This window comes from Haemaphysalis longicornis, unplaced genomic scaffold, assembly GCF_048455015.1.
Source record: "Haemaphysalis longicornis isolate Haplotype H1 unplaced genomic scaffold, Haemaphysalis longicornis Haplotype H1 scaffold_2, whole genome shotgun sequence".
NCBI lineage: Eukaryota > Metazoa > Arthropoda > Arachnida > Ixodida > Ixodidae > Haemaphysalis > Haemaphysalis longicornis.
In genome coordinates this window covers 33,499,937-33,515,590 of record NW_027526295.1, presented here as the reverse complement: position 1 = coordinate 33,515,590, position 15,654 = coordinate 33,499,937, and the positions used below count along the sequence as shown (strand labels likewise).

The window sequence follows — 15,654 nt, the reverse complement described above, 5'->3', positions numbered from 1 at the left end:
TCGAGGGCGTCGTCGATTCGGGGGAGGGGGTACACGTCCTTTTTCGTGATTTTGTTCAGTCGCCGGTAGTCAACGCAAAACCTTAATGTGCCGTCTTTTTTCTTTACGAGTACGACGGGCGCAGCCCAGGGGCTTTTCGATGGCTGTATAATGTCGTCGCTGAGCATGTCGTCGACTTGAGTCCGGATGGCTTCCCGTTCGTGTGAAGAGACGCGGTACGGTGACTGTCGGGTAGGTCGGGCTCCGTCTTCGATTATTATTCGGTGCTTCGCTAGAGGGGTCTGACGTAGTTTTGCGCTCGACGAAAAACATTCGCTATAGCGACGCAGCAAACCCAATAATTTTTTCCGTTGTTCTTGCGGTAGCGCCGGATTCACGTCGAATGGCTGCGGGAGCTTGAAGGTTTCTACGGGGGTGCGTTCAAAGTCGGCGACCGCGATCCCATCACTTGCTTCTTGCGTTTCTTCGAGGAACGCAATTGCAGTTCCCTTGTTTAAATGCTGGTACTCTTCGGTGAAATTAGTGACCAAAACGTGAGATTGGCGTTGCTTAAATTGCGCAATGCCTCTTGCGACGGAGACACCGCGGTCGAGAAGCAACCTTCGATCACTCTCTACGATAGCGTCGATGTCAGAAGCAGCATCCTCACAGTAGGCGGCGATAATCAAGCTTGCGCGGGGTGGCAGGGTGATGTGATCGTCGGCGATCCTGACAGCAGCACGGTGATCGGGGTTCGGCTGCGGCGTCGTGGAGTGATCGGAGGAAAATGTTATCGACTTGGTCTGCAGGTCAATTATTGCGCCGTTGTCCGTCAAAAAGTTCATTCCGAGAATCACGTCGCGGGAGCAGTTAGGCAGAACGACGAACGCCGCAGGGTACGTTGTGCCGTCAATGGTGACGCGCGATGTGCACGTTCCACTTGGCGTCACGAGGTGGCCTCTTGCTGTGGGTATGTGCGGACCGTCCCATCTGGTCATAACTTTCTTCAGTTTAGACGCAAATGGTCCGCTCATTACCGAATAGTCAGCTCCCGTGTCTACGAGGGCGACTACGTCAAAGCCGTCGATGGACACCTTGACGTCAGATGCAGTCTTCCTCGAGTTCCGGGTTCGTCGGGGCGTCGTATCTCTGCTTGTACGTGTTGATGGTCGGGCACTGTGCATCGTCGTTGTCGTCGTCTTCTCAACGGACGTCTCGGTCAGGTCGGGTACGCGTCGCACCGTGTAGCTGTCGTCGTGTTCGGGAGTCTCGTCAGGGTTAGGTCGGGTCGTCGGGATGAGGGCATGTCGTGAATCATTGTCTTCAGCGCGTCCTTGCGTCGTTGGAGGGTTTCCAGTTTTTCGCCGTAGAGCAACTTCACCTCCAGAAGTTGCCGCCTTTAGTTTCCCCCGCGTGGGCTGGGAGACCTTCCACGTGCGAAGTCAGCACTGCTACGGCGGTCCGGCGACTTGTACGGGTAGGGCGACGGCGAACGGTTGAAACGGGCTGGTCCACGGCTGGTGTTCGACAGGTATTCTTCAATCTCAGATGGGTGCTGGCCGGGTCGGGGGCGTGGTGCGTCGACGGAGAAACCACGTAGTCCGAGTCTTTTGTATGGGCAGCGACGGTAGATGTGGTCGGCCTCTCCGCAGTGGTAGCACAGAGGACGATTATCCGGTGTTCGCCATGCGTCAGTCTTCCTTGGCGTCTGGGTTTGTGCTACCGGGGGTCGGGCGGGCGACAGTGGGCGGCGGTAGGGCGGGGCCTCTTGACGACGTACCTCTTGACGACGTGTTGGAGCAGGGCGGGGTTGGTGAACAGCCGCGGAGTACGTCATAGCTTGGGGCTCGCAGTGTACTTCGGATGCCACAGAAGTTCCCAAAGCGTTTTGAACTTCTTCCCGGATCACGTCAGTTAGGCAAGCGACTTGGGGTTGTGGCGTCGTCGGGAAAAGTTTCCGCAGCTCCTCTCTCACTACTGCGCGGATGGTCTCGCGTAGGCTATCAGCCGGAATCCGCATGTTTTCGATGTAGTTCGCACTGGCCGCGCCAACAAAGTTCCGGTCATACTGCTTAGCCCGCATTTCGAGAGCCTTCTCAATCGTGCTGGCTTCGGTCACGAATTCAGCGATGGTTTTGGGCGGGTTGCGGACAAGTCCAGCAAACAGCTCCTCCTTCACACCGCGCATCAAGAAGCGTAACTTCTTTTCTTCCGTCATTTCGGGGTCCGCGCGGCGAAATAGTTGCTTCATCTCCTCAACGAAGATCACGACCCCTTCGTTGGGGTGTTGTGTCCGAGTTTCAAGCAAAAGCGCAGCTCGCTCTTTTCTCACAACGGTAGTGAATGTCTTCAGGAACTCCCGTTTGAAGTGAGTCCAGTCGGTCAAAGAACTCTCATGGTTCTCGAACCAAGTTCCAGCAGCATCTTCTAAGTAAAAGAAGACATGCCGGAAAGTTTCTTCGTCGTCCCACCTGTTGAAGATGCGGACGCACTCCAGCTTCTCCAACCATTCTTCGGGGTCTTCAGCGGGGGTTCCCCGGAACGATGGCGGTTCCCGGGGCTGCTGCAGGACGATTGGCGACGTTGTTTCTTGCACCATGGTGTTGGTTGCAGCGTTCCTTTTCTTGGGCCCTTCTGGCATCAAACCGAACTCGGGTGGTAAATCTTGCAGGCGGGGGCTGGCTCTTGTTGGACTGGCTTGGCGGCTTCGCGAGGTTGTAGTGGGCATGAAGGGTGCGTACCCCGCACCTCCACCAGATGTCACGAAGACAAGGACGATTCAGTTGTCTTGAATGAGAAACACGTTTATTGGAGCGAACTTGTGCTCCCCTAACAACTCAAAAGAATACAGAGGCGGCGAAGCAGCGGTCAACAAAGTGACTTGCACAGGCGAGTGTCGTCGAATCGAATGCCCCGGCGGCCGCACTGCAGGCTTTTTATCTTTTGGCGCGCGGGGTTCTCGAAACGTCGATTCGCATCGAGAACATAGTAGATCCAAGAAGATTATTCTGGGCTGTTCACGTTAGATCGGAATGCTCTCCCTATCACAACAGATAACACATGCGGCACAGAAAGAAAGAATGGAACACGCGCTTCCCTTGGCGCAGAGATAACACGGACCGGCGCAGCCGGGCGGTAAAAGCAAAACACAAATAAAGTTACACACGGGATTATTACTGTCAAAAGATAGTTCGAAAATGTTTCTTCGATGGGGCCCTGACTGCTTTTATTATAAGATAACATTATTTATAAGATTACATAACATAACATTACTTATTCTCGCACTACCAATAAGCTTTTCGTAAAGAGAAACCAACAAAACTCGTGGTATTAAGGCAAAACGAAACTATATATACTTATTCAAAGAAAAAAGTTAGGTATAGTAGAGTTCATCAATTTTTACAAGGCATTTGATTGTTTAAGTCACTGCACACTGTGATAGAATTTTCGGAATACGCAGTAGGCCTTTCAATTTGCCATCTACCTTGTATGATGGCACATAAACATGATCTGATTTAATGTGGTTTGACTTCTTCAGTCCTATCTCACAGATCGAGCTCGAACCGAGTTATAAAAAGCGAAGTTTCAACTTTGCATCTTTTTACCGCAGCTGTTCCTCAATATCAACAATATTTCAAATGTTTCAGGTTAATCTTCCTTTGCTATATACGCCCAAGACACAAGCGCATATGTTCACTGTTACAGCCCCGATAAGTTGAGTGACATTGTAAATATAACACCCATAACACCCCAAAATCTAACCGATTAGGGCACCACGAACTCACTAAGAATAAAACGCAAAAAAATCTAACGCACTCCTTTTTACCTCTGTCAGAAGCGCTTAAATTTTTTATTTCAACACCCACAAAGGTGCTGAAAAAGTTTGGGTAAGCTCAGAAGTTAAAGAATTAGCTATCACGTCTAACTGTGTGGAACTCCAAAGCGTGGAACTCTAAAATAGATCATGTTCTTAGAAATGTAGCGAAAATTGCAGAAATTATAGGAATTTTTTTATATATTTTACGTACTCGTCTGAAGTTACTCATCCATACCTGCTTTTTTTTTCATTCAGGTAAACTATTCCTCTCTAATCTGGAGCACAACTTCTAAATCTAACATGAGCAGAGTTTGGCATATCACAAAAACCCTTTGACATATCACAAACACTCCATAGAGTGCACTCTTAGAAAAACTTTTCTAAACTTAAAAGATATTGCCATGAGCCTCAGGCTGATGGTTCCGTACAAAAACAACGTTAAATGTAACAACCGGTATTTTATTCGTTGTATAACCTAAAATCAGCATCGGCAGCTCAGTAAAGCTTCCGCCGGAAGTCTAAGTGATAATTCCTTTTGTTAAAACAAACCAAAGCTTAAGCAGTGTGTGAGGAGGTGAGAAAACCCCCCTCGGCCGGTTCTTGAGTACGGTGTGTTCGGTAGCGACTAGGGCTAGCCACAGTCACCATGTAATCAGACGAGAGCGCTTTGAGAGGTTACGAAGAAAACATGTATTTTAGAACAAAGCACGACGCAGACAATAATACTTAGACGAGAGACTACCAGACAGCTAACAAAAACCCAAAAGGAATAACTAGTCTCAAAGGCGACATCAAGAAACCCAAAACGTCTAACTACTGTACAGAAAAGTCCCTAAATCTAAACGCCAGAAAAGTGGCACAGAAAAGTTCGTAGAGCTCACCGTGACGTGGCGTAGTACTCGGGGCGTCGGGGTGTCGCGTTGCGTTGCGCTGAGGGCCGCGCCAGGAAGTCTCGCGTGCTGGGCCGCTGACGATGCAGCTCCGTCGCTGCTCTTGCAGGAACGGTACTTGCACGAACGGTCGTGGCCGGAACCTGGCCACCACCAGGCACCAGGTCACGGAAGGCTGCGGGCAGTCAGCACCCGGTAGCCGCTTCACCTCACACAGGGTTGAAAACCCTAGGAGCCCGCTGTTGAATGAACATACATCAAAAAAATATAAATATCTTAAACATTAGTACAGCAGACATAAAATTACCATTACAGATTCTTCATCAATACTATTGTGATAGTTCCAGTTATCAAGGCTATGTAAGTGCACAAATGTAACATGCAAACGCGGGGTACTTATCCGCAAATTTGTGCATGGGTAATTAGGGGTACGCTTTTCGTGTTGAATTTTCGTGTAAAGATGATATTCTTCATACTGTATACAGTAGCAGCGCGTCATTCTCAATTTTGTGTTATAGCGTTTGACTTCCTCTGGCATGTTGTGAATTTGTTTATGAAGAATTGAAGTTACTTAGCAAAACACATTAACAATTTTTATCAGTGCCATGAATCTGTAATGGTTAACAGAAAAGCGTTTGTGTATTTTATATACGTTGTTTTTCGTGTGTAAATCACTTACTTGACTTGGTGCTACTTAGAACAAGAACATCTGTATGTTATATTTTCGTTGTTTTCTATGTGTGCGTAAATCAGAGCCATGTTCCTAGCGCAAAATAAGGACGCGAATACAGAGGAAAGCGTACGGGGCAGACGCTGGTGCCTGTCCCGTCCGCATTCTTCTCTGCGTTCACGTCCTTTTTTGCGCTAGGAAACATGCCTCATTATGCCGGTACCAGCTTGCTCAACCTCCCGCACTAATAAACGTACGCATATTATCTTCCATTCTCTGTATCCCATGGGCCCTGGGACCCCGACAACCTGCCGCACGAGAGGCTCCTTGTTGTCATGAACAAGCACCCGAACGGGTATGTGCCCAAACCCCTGAAGGAGTAGCCACAGAACCCCCCCCCCCCCCAAGGAGTATGTGCCGAACGAGCCAAAGTGTGCCAACAGTGAAATGAACCGGAAGTGAATGGAGGAAAACGTTTCGAGAGAGAGGAAGACGAGGGGACCAGGCTGCGTATTTACAAACGCTGCGCAACACAGAGAACCCACGTGATATGTCTGTTCGCGCGATGCAGAACGGTAATTAAATGTCGTCATTAGCGGCGCCGCAAACCTAAAGCGACCTAAAATATACCAAATTCCTATTATTAACAAAGACAACACATAGATTTGCGTTAAAAAATAAATTTAGAAGAAAAGGGAAGCAATAAAAAAACTAAGGGATAGGCGTGCTGGGGCTTGAACTCAGGCTGTCAGAACCTGTGTTCAGTATTGTACATCGGGGCCACAGAGCTCTTTTTTTCCTTTATTGCATGAAAATTATAGAAACAAACTCAGACAAGACAATTAACACACAATAGAAACACTAGCAGCCACTCCGGTGGATCACTCTGCGCTGCATAAACGCTCCGTACCAACGCCGCCTGTTACCTAAAAATGCACTTGGTCGGCCTAGGGGGGTACAGCATGTGGAACAGTCATGCGGCACTTCCACAAGCTGAACAATCCTAGTGGCACAAAAACGTCATATGGCACCGCCCCCTACACCATTCGCTTCTTGCTATTTCAGGGCCACAGAGCTCGAATGGTTGGTTCCTTTTAGCAGGTGCTCAAAAGAATAGCGCGCGAAGTGAAATCACACATGTCACGTGTATTTTCTATGCAGCGAAGGGTTTGGAAAAACGGACCAGGCTACGCTCCCAGAACCGACCCCAGCGTGATCGGGGCCTCATGACGCCTCAGGCCTACTGACGGGAGTTCCAGGCTACGATCCTGGAGAGAGACCCCGAGGCAATGCTCCGTTGGTCGCTCCAGGTTACCAGCTAAGCTACGGGCTGGGACGCTCGGGCTACGCAACGACGCCAGTTCAACATCGCACCTGGGACTACGCTCCCTTGACTGATGGCGGAAAGGGCTGGGTCGACTTCCTCCAAGCCTCTAGGAGACACGACAGTTGCTTGGATTCATACGCCGAATAGAAAGACATCTGCTGTAACGTGAGGCGACACTATCCTACACTACTTTTAAGCGAACTCAAACCGAGAGAAGACTCTGAGTATTTACTGTTACCTGTCGTGTGCTCTAAAATATCGTCCTCGTCAATTAAACGTTTTTTCTTTGCGTCCTGCACGCTTGATGAGTTGGCGTAACGCTTGTCTCGTTTGACGGCATCTCTGTGCATTTGTTCTGAAATAAACAAACTGCAAACCAAAAGGGAAGGTTGTCCTTCTTTTTACTAACCGCAAGTAATTGTAATAGTGCTCCAAGAAAGCAAGGGGCATGACGCAGTGACATGAGCAAATTTGTGGCAAGTGCCCCCCCCCCCCTCAAAAAAAAATGAGTGCCGAAAATTTTGGGTTGCTGCAATTCTGATCAGCCCTGTCGTCAGTTGACACTGAACAGTTTGCGTTACCTTAAGAGATGGAATTTGAAGCTGCGCTGATTCGATAAAGCTCGCGCAGAAATGGAAAATCTCATAGAGGAGTGTTACATTGGAGGCACTCACGTTTCGCCGCTGTTCATAAATATGTCCCCAGACGTCCGCTGTCCCACGAATCCTGAAGAGACGATAATAAAAGTCAAATCAACATGCCAATTGGGTACCAAGTGCGGTCTGCAGCGTCATGCGCATGTACCCAACAGGGAAACATTGGATAAAATATAAGCGTGCTAAAGCAATGGCTAAGTGTATTCGCGGATAGGCAGGCATCCACAGCGGGAAGTCGTATATATTTTGAACTAATTCAAATATCGGCACACAATATTTGGAATCAAATAAAAACTCAAACGGCAAAACAGGTCTAACGTCTCGTTAGCACAAACACCTCAATGCATAATGTAGTGAAACACACTGGCTAAACACTGTGAAAGAATGTCAATTAATATACACTATATATACACTATTTACGCCTATATACATTATAAGGAATCTTTCAAGCATATGCCCATGCTGGTCAGCAAGCTGTCACAAGATTCAGACCTTCCTATCCTTCCTTGTATTTCGCCGAACGGAATAATCTACACATCATGAATATCTTCTTCCGCAAACGGGAGAGCCGGAAGTGGACGTGGAGGAGCCCGAATGGGGAGCATAAAAATGAAATAGACGTCATCTTATGCGATGACCCTGGAGTAGTGCAGAATGGGGAAGTGTATGGAAGGGTGACGTGTAGTGACCATCGTACGACAAGTAATCTCGAATTAGGCTAGATTTGAGGAGGACCGGTAACAAGCTAGTACGAAAGAAGCTGCTGAATGAGCTAACAGTAAGACGAAAAGTTGTATAATTCACGATCGCGCTGCAGAACTGATACTCAGCTCTTACAAAGGATACAGAATTTACGACACAGGAACCGAGCGACAAACTTACACGCATTATCATGGCGTGTGCAGTAAAAGTCGCAGGTAGAATCGCTAGACAAGATACAGGTGAGATTTCCCACGAGACGAAATATTTATTAGGAAACGGCAAAGCATGACAGTCTTGACCCCAGCCGACAGAATAGAACTAGCCGAGCGTTATAAGCGTAAGACAGATGGCATACGGTAGTATTTTATCCAGAGGATTGGACATGCTGTAAAGAACGGAGGCAGCCTGAAAGCAGTGATGAGGCGTGTAGGCATGGGTAAAAATCAGATGTATGCACTTGAACACAAGCAAGGCAATATCATCCCCTAAAGGTATCAAATATTTAGATAAAACAGGGTAACGCAGCCGAGGAGTTCTATACAGATCGGTACAGTGGCCCCGACATCCAGGATAATAGCGAACGAGAAAGTAGTTCAGAGGCGCTACACATCCCACCAGAAACGACAGATGATGTGAAAAGGCTTTTAAATAAATTCAAGGGGGCAAAGCACTCACTAAAGTTCAAATATCCGACGACCCCTTGAAGGATGGCGGGCAAATTGTTCTAGAGAAACTGGCGAACCTGTATGCGCAATGCCTAATGAACGCGAGCGTACTGGAATCTTGGAAGAACCCGAATATAATGCCTGCGCGGCGGCATCGCCACGCTGTTCGTAGCGCGGTCGCTCGTTGTCGCTCTCGCCGGCGGGAGTGATGCCGGCCTGGGCCCCGGATGCTGCCACGGAGCTTCGAGGACCACCGGGCGTCTGTAAACTCTTACGGAGAGTTACGCCTGCAACGGATTCCGAGCAAAGTGTCGAACCTGTTGTGCTGCGTCCGGAACTCGTCGTCTCGTCCGGCAATGGCGTCTTCCCTGCCGGCACTGCTCACAAAAACAGCAGTTCCAGACCTTCTCGAACTGCACAAACCCGACTTGTGTCTCCCCGTCGGGCTCTCCGGCAAATACTCCCTTTCGGATCGACCGTGGTTCTTGCTTCTTAGGTGTTTTCAACGCTTCGCCTTTCGTCCACATCAACACAGGTATGTTGGGACGTAATCCACATCTAATGAAACCACCATTGATGTGTTCAAGAAGTTTCTATCTGTTCAATGTCAAGATTATGTGTTTCGTTGGCATTTCTACACTGTCCCGGCGGATGGTGATTCTTCTTTCTGCTGTAACGCCTTGATCCTTCAGGACTTCCAGGTCGGCCTGTTTCCCTTAGCAGATCTGGCTTGGATATCACACCCTGCGAGCTGTTGATGCTGTGGTGGGGTGTGACTCCGATATCCAGATCTGCCATGCGGGTTTTGGTGGGAGTTTTGTGGCTTCCTCCTGCGTCTTGGCTTCAACTAGTACTTCGGCGGTTCTTAGTTATTTTTAGCACCGTATATTTTTCCAAGCATGTCATCTAGGAACTTCGAGACCAGGGATACGAATTGAGGAGAGATGTTTTGCTATGTCCACAGATTCAACTACCATAAAACTGGGGTAGTTGTCGGTATGCGAGTGAGTCATGGTCTTAAGGGGTGCAAAGGATACTTCGATGCGGCCCGTCTTCGGGGATCAATCATGTTTGTTGGGGGATTTTGAAAATACTATATGGAATGTCATAAAAGCAGGGGACGGGGTGCTTTCTCCTACAGCCTTCCCCTGGTAGATGAAGAGGTCCCAGAGCACCCTGCCTGGTAAACAGACAAGGAGCCCATCGGCCGGAGCTTGACCACTACTCCGACCGACATCGTTAGTGGTTTCTTACCCTCCACCTATAAGAACATCGTCACGGTAGGTTACAACTCATGTTTGGAGGCTCGGGGTCCGCGGTGTCACCAATACCGTCACCAAGATTAATAAAGGCGCCCCATGCGGGGCGCGCGTCGCTTGCTTCTGCGATATTCTGCGCCTCAGCGTCGCTTTTGGGACGGCGCCATCTGACTTGCTGCGTTCCGTTTCGGCCGTTTTTCTATCATTTTGCTGAAGCCCGCCAGGGGGCCACGCGATGAAGACAAGCTCCACGTCGGCTCCGTTTTTCAATGTTTAATGTGTGGCTCATCAGTTCCCTGGCGTTTCTGAGTGGTACCCTGTGAATCGGCAAGGTGTAAGGACCTACCGGACACCACCGACCGACCATTTGGACCACTGGATGCGAATTTCTCGCCTCGGAAAACCACGCCAAGGCGGTGGCAGCGCTAGCCCTGGTTCTAGGGTTAGCGCGGCGGACCCTCGACTCGCCTTGACAGATCGACGGAGGATCGTCGTTTCATCTCTCCTGCCGTGGCTATGCAGCAACTCGTAGCTCTCCGCCACTCCGGCCAATCACCCATGGAAACAATAGTAGAAGGTGAGGACATTGATCCATCTGAAATGTCCGACCCGACTTGGGCCACTATCCGCCACAAGCAGTTCGCTCTCAAGGAGGCCGAGCAAAGGGCCGCCTCGCAGGCACGTGCCCATCTTGCTAGCTCCCCACCCACGCGCGGCCGGCGCGCGCCCAAGCGCCACCCACCCGCATCACCCCTGCCCGAAAAAGACGTCAAAATAATTCTCAGGCCCAGAGGGGGTCTCGCTCTGTCGACGGTGTCGGTAGCCGCTCTAGCCGATGCCATCCAGAGACAGGCCGGAGTCTCTCACAACGACGAAGACCAAGTGCGCATTCAGTCGACTTCTAACTTCATCATCGTAAGCACGCCGTCTGAAGATCGCGCACGCAACTACGAAAAGATCGTCACGCTTACGGTGCAGGGCAAGCAATACGCCACCTCTACGCACGTCGCCGCCCCGGCTAACACCACAACTGGCGTCATCTTCAATGTTCCTGAGACCGATACGGCCGAGCAGATCCTCGATAGCGTCTGCCGCTACAATCCTGACTTACAAATTTTGGATGCCCGCCGACTCAACTCTTCCAATATTGTCAAGATCCTCTTTAATGGAACCCGAGTGCCCTTTTGGGTCCGATATCGTGCTGCAACGTACCGTTGCAAGCCCTTCCGACGCAAAACTGAGGCTTGCATGGCGTGTTGGCAGCCCGGACACCGACAGGACGTTTGCCCGAGCACGCACATTGCCCAGCGCTGCCCCAAGTGTGGACTCTCCAGTGCACCCGACGACCACGAGTGCACTCCTAAGTGTATTGTGTGCGACGGTCCCCACCTGACGGGTTCAGCTGAGTGTCCTCGCCGCTACCAACCTCGCCGGCAGCCGCTTACGTACGCACAGGCGGCCAACTCCAAGGCAGCATCCGCCACCAAGGAGGAGGACTTTCCGCCTCTCCTGAACAAGCTCCCCTCCAAGACTGCTGGCCTACACAACGCCACGAAGCAAGACGCTGCCAAGAAACATCACCAGGTGAGCTGCACACGCTCGTTGCCCAGTAGCGCTCCGTCGAAACCTCAATTCCTCCCCCACAACAGCGACCCTCACTTAGACCTTATTAAAGAGCTGCGTGCCATTCGTGCCGAGGTAGCTACTCTCAGGCAGGAGAACGCGGCTCTTAAACGCGAACTTCAACTCGCGAAAAAGCAACCCTCTCCGACGTCTCCTCCTGAGAATGAGCCCATACAAATGGATATACAGTTGTCTCCCCCCTCGCAATCTCCTGAAACCACCGACCCCGCCGCGTCTCCCCCGCCCAAACGCAAGGCTGTCTCGACCGGCGACTCGCCCTGCGCTTCCACGCGGGATGAAAAGCTAGAAATTCTGGAACAAACAATCGCCAGCCACAGAGAGGAATACCTACAACTCCACAACGTCCTCCTACAAAATCAGACGGCCCTTCAGTCTACCATTGAGATGATGCGCCTCGATTTCCGCAACTTTATTGGGTCTCAGGCCGTAGCTCATAATACCCCCCTCCCCCCCGCGGACGAGGATGATGTCTAAATGCCGTAGCCCAGTGGTTGTGTGGCAGTGGAATTGCCGAGGGTTCACCCGCAAGCGACACAACCTTCAACAACTAATCTCGACAGAAGCTACTCCTCCCGCCCTCATCGCTACCCAAGAACCTGGTAAACACATTAAATTAACAGGCTATCAATCCTTTCATACTCCCAACAACCCGTATACAGCGGTGCTTGTTCAGCGCAACATTCCTGCGGACCATCACGTCTTCGACAGTATCTCTATTCCGCATGATTTAGTCGTCCTCTATCCGCCAAAGCGCACTGCCTTTAGGCTATATGTCCTCAATGTCTATAGCAGCCCCAAAGCACACACGCATAACTTCAGCAACTTACTTACGCTGACCAAGCGAGCGGCTGCTCACCACCCTCTAATTATACTAGGAGATTTTAACGCCCCGCATACAACCTGGGGTTACACGCGTACAACCAAGAAAGGGAGGCTGCTCTGGGAGGTGGTGCAGGCGCGAAGGCTCGCAGTCGAATCTGATCCCACCGTCCCCACTCGGATTGGTAACAGTGCCCAAACCGATACCTCCCCGGACCTGACGCTCTCGCACCGAGTCAAAGAACTGAAATGGCACTGCACTCCTCACACTTTGGGCAGTGACCACTTTATTATTCAGTCCACTCTCCAACTCGATACATCACTCGCCCCACGGTTACGGCAGACCCACATCACCGACTGGCCAGCATTCAGGGAGACCTGTCAGGGGCAGGAGCCACCCGACGATGATATGTCGGTCCAGAGTTGGCTTAGTAGCCTTATAGATATTAAGAAAACTCATGACCTCCCTTTGGACCCAGACATTCCTTCAGAAACAGTCGACACGCGTTTGCAACATCTATGGGAGGCTTACACAAGGCTCCAAACGCGATGGCGCCGACAAAAACACAATCGCCGTCTACGACTAAAACTAGCCCGCCTCGATAAAACGATTGAGACCTACACAGCCGAATTAGCCCGAGCTCAGTGGGGGCAATTTTGCGACAGCATGAGAGGTAACCTCGGCATGCGTCGTACATGGGCTATTTTAAGGAACATGATCGACCCAACCCACTCTAAAACGACTAGCCGAAATCGTCTAACTACAATCATACACAAATTTGACGGAACTAACGAGCAACTTCTATCAAGACTGCGGGACCTATACCTAGCACAGGGTACTCAGGAGCCCCTCCCTGTTTACGGGGGCTCTGAAAACTCAGACATGGACCGCGCAATCACGGTTTCGGAGGTTCGCGCCGCATTAATAAAAATTCGCCCGGGCTCGGCACCTGGGGAAGACGGCGTTACCAACAAGCTCCTTCGCAACCTGGATGATCAATCCATCGAGATCTTAACGCGCTATTACAACCATCACTGGGAAGCCGGTACCATCCCCCCCGAATGGAAGCACGCAAAGGTCTCGCTCATTCCTAAACCCGGCAAGCCTCTCGACCTCGCGCATCTCCGGCCCATCTCCCTCACCTCTTGTGTAGGAAAAGTCCTTGAACATGTCATTCACGCACGCTTGGTTCAGCATCTCACCCACACAGGACAATTCCCCCACACCATGTTCGGCTTTCGGGCCGGACTCTCCACTCAGGACGTTCACCTCCAACTAAAGCACGACATTAAAACTCCCCAGTCTCGTGTAGACTCTGCAGCGATACTCGCCCTCGATTTGCGAAAGGCTTTCGACCGAGTCTCCCACAAAGCCATTCTGCAAAACCTGACAGCCTTAGCCCCGGGGGCTCGTGCTTACAATTACATTCGCGATTTCCTCACCGATCGCACTGCAGTCCTTCAGATCGACGACCTGCGCTCTGACATAATACACCTACCCTCAATAGGTACCCCGCAGGGCGCTGTCCTGTCACCACTGTTATTCAATATAGCGATGATTAATCTCCCCCAGCAGTTGAATAACATACCATCCCTTCATCACAGTCTTTATGCCGACGACATCACCTTGTGGACGACCGGGGGCAGTGGTGGGCACATTGAGGATACCCTTCAACAGGGAGCAGATGTCGTCGCTGCCTACGCTCGTGGCATTGGACTTGAATGCTCACCGGAGAAAACGGAGCTACTAATCCTTCCTGCTAAACGTGCCAGCAGAGGCACTTCTCCTCCGGACATTACAATCCGAGTTCACGAACAGCCCGTTCCCCAGGTGCAATGCCTGAAAATCTTAGGCCTATACATACAGAGCAACCGTGCTAACACCACGTTCATAGCACACCTCACTTCTCAGGTGAATCAAACTATCAATCTCATACGTCGTATAGCTACCCGAAATCAGGGGCTCAAAGAGGCAGAGCGCCTTCGGCTGATACAGGCTTTCATTATTAGTCGCATCACTTACTCTCTTCCCTACTTGCTACCTTCGCCCACCGAATTAGCTAAAATTAATTGTCTAATTAGGAAAATTTATAAAACAGCGCTGCAGGTACCTCAGAGCACATCCACTGCCCGCCTTGAATCACTTGGGGTCTTTAACACCGCCGAAGAGTTGATTGAGGCGCATCTCTTGAGTCAGCTCACTCGTCTCACAGCCACGGTCTCAGGCAGAATGCTTCTCCGACGGCTGCGCCTTGACAGCCCATTCTTTATCGACGCGCCCATTCCCCTTCCCAGCCACATTCATGAGCTAATAACGGTTAGACCCATCCCGCGCAATATGCACCCGACGTTTCATCGAGCGCGCAGGGAGCACAGGGCGAGGACGTTAACCAAGCGGTACCCAATCACCCCCTCCACCGTCTACGTCGACGCTGCGAGATACAGGAGCCGTGAAGCTTATGCGGTAGCGGTCATTAATGGCCCTGACGCCCCTCCGCTTGCTTCCCTTACTCTGTACACTAACTCCCCGGCGACCGCGGAAGAGGCGGCAGTAGCCCTAGCCTTTACCCTCAGGCCGCCCCCCTCCATCGTAATCTCCGATTCCAAACGGCCGTTCAAAATTTCGCCAAAGGAATGATCTCGCCTTTGGCCCTCAAAATCCTTCTTCAAAATTCTCCCACCACCCCAGTCGAGCTGGTATGGACTCCGGCCCATGCGGGTGTGGGGGGGAACGAGGCAGCACACAGGGCCGCTCGAGAGCTCACCGTCCGAGCTGGTCCTGGCCTTGAGCCCTTCCACGGAGCCCTATCAGCCCGCGACAGACTTGTTACCTTCAACGACATAACCTCGCACTACCGCCTCTCCCGCCGCCAACTACCCCCAGCCGCTCCGACCTTCTCCAACGAAGAGGAACGCCTATGGCGACTCACCCAGACACACGTACTCCCCTGCCGATATCGACTTCACCTTATCTACCCTTCTTTGTACCCCACCTCTTTGTGCCCCGACTGCGGGTCCCTCGATACCCAAGACCACTGCATGTGGCAATGCCCCCAAAACCCATTCCCCCCCTTCACAGACGGAGAGCACTGGGCGAAGGCGTTGTGCAGCTCGGACCGTGAGGTCCAGGCTAAGGTCATTCAGCGAGCTGCAATGGTCACCGGCCGGTTACCACCGCCGGTCACCCGCCACCCAGACTAGCCCCATGGGGCTCAAATAAAGTTTC

The 15,654-nt window shown here is 51.1% G+C and overlaps 1 protein-coding gene across 1 annotated transcript in view; it reads right to left on the bottom strand.

Annotated features, from left to right (window-relative positions):
- Window positions 1–4,848, bottom strand: part of LOC144167898 (fibronectin-like) — a 103,238-nt gene extending 98,390 nt beyond the window's left edge. Inside the window, exon 1 of the mRNA XM_077697034.1 lies at window positions 4,678–4,848. The gene's annotated coding sequence lies outside the window, so the exon portion shown is untranslated. The remainder of the gene's footprint in view (window positions 1–4,677) is intronic.
- Window positions 4,849–15,654: the final 10,806 nt, after the last annotated feature.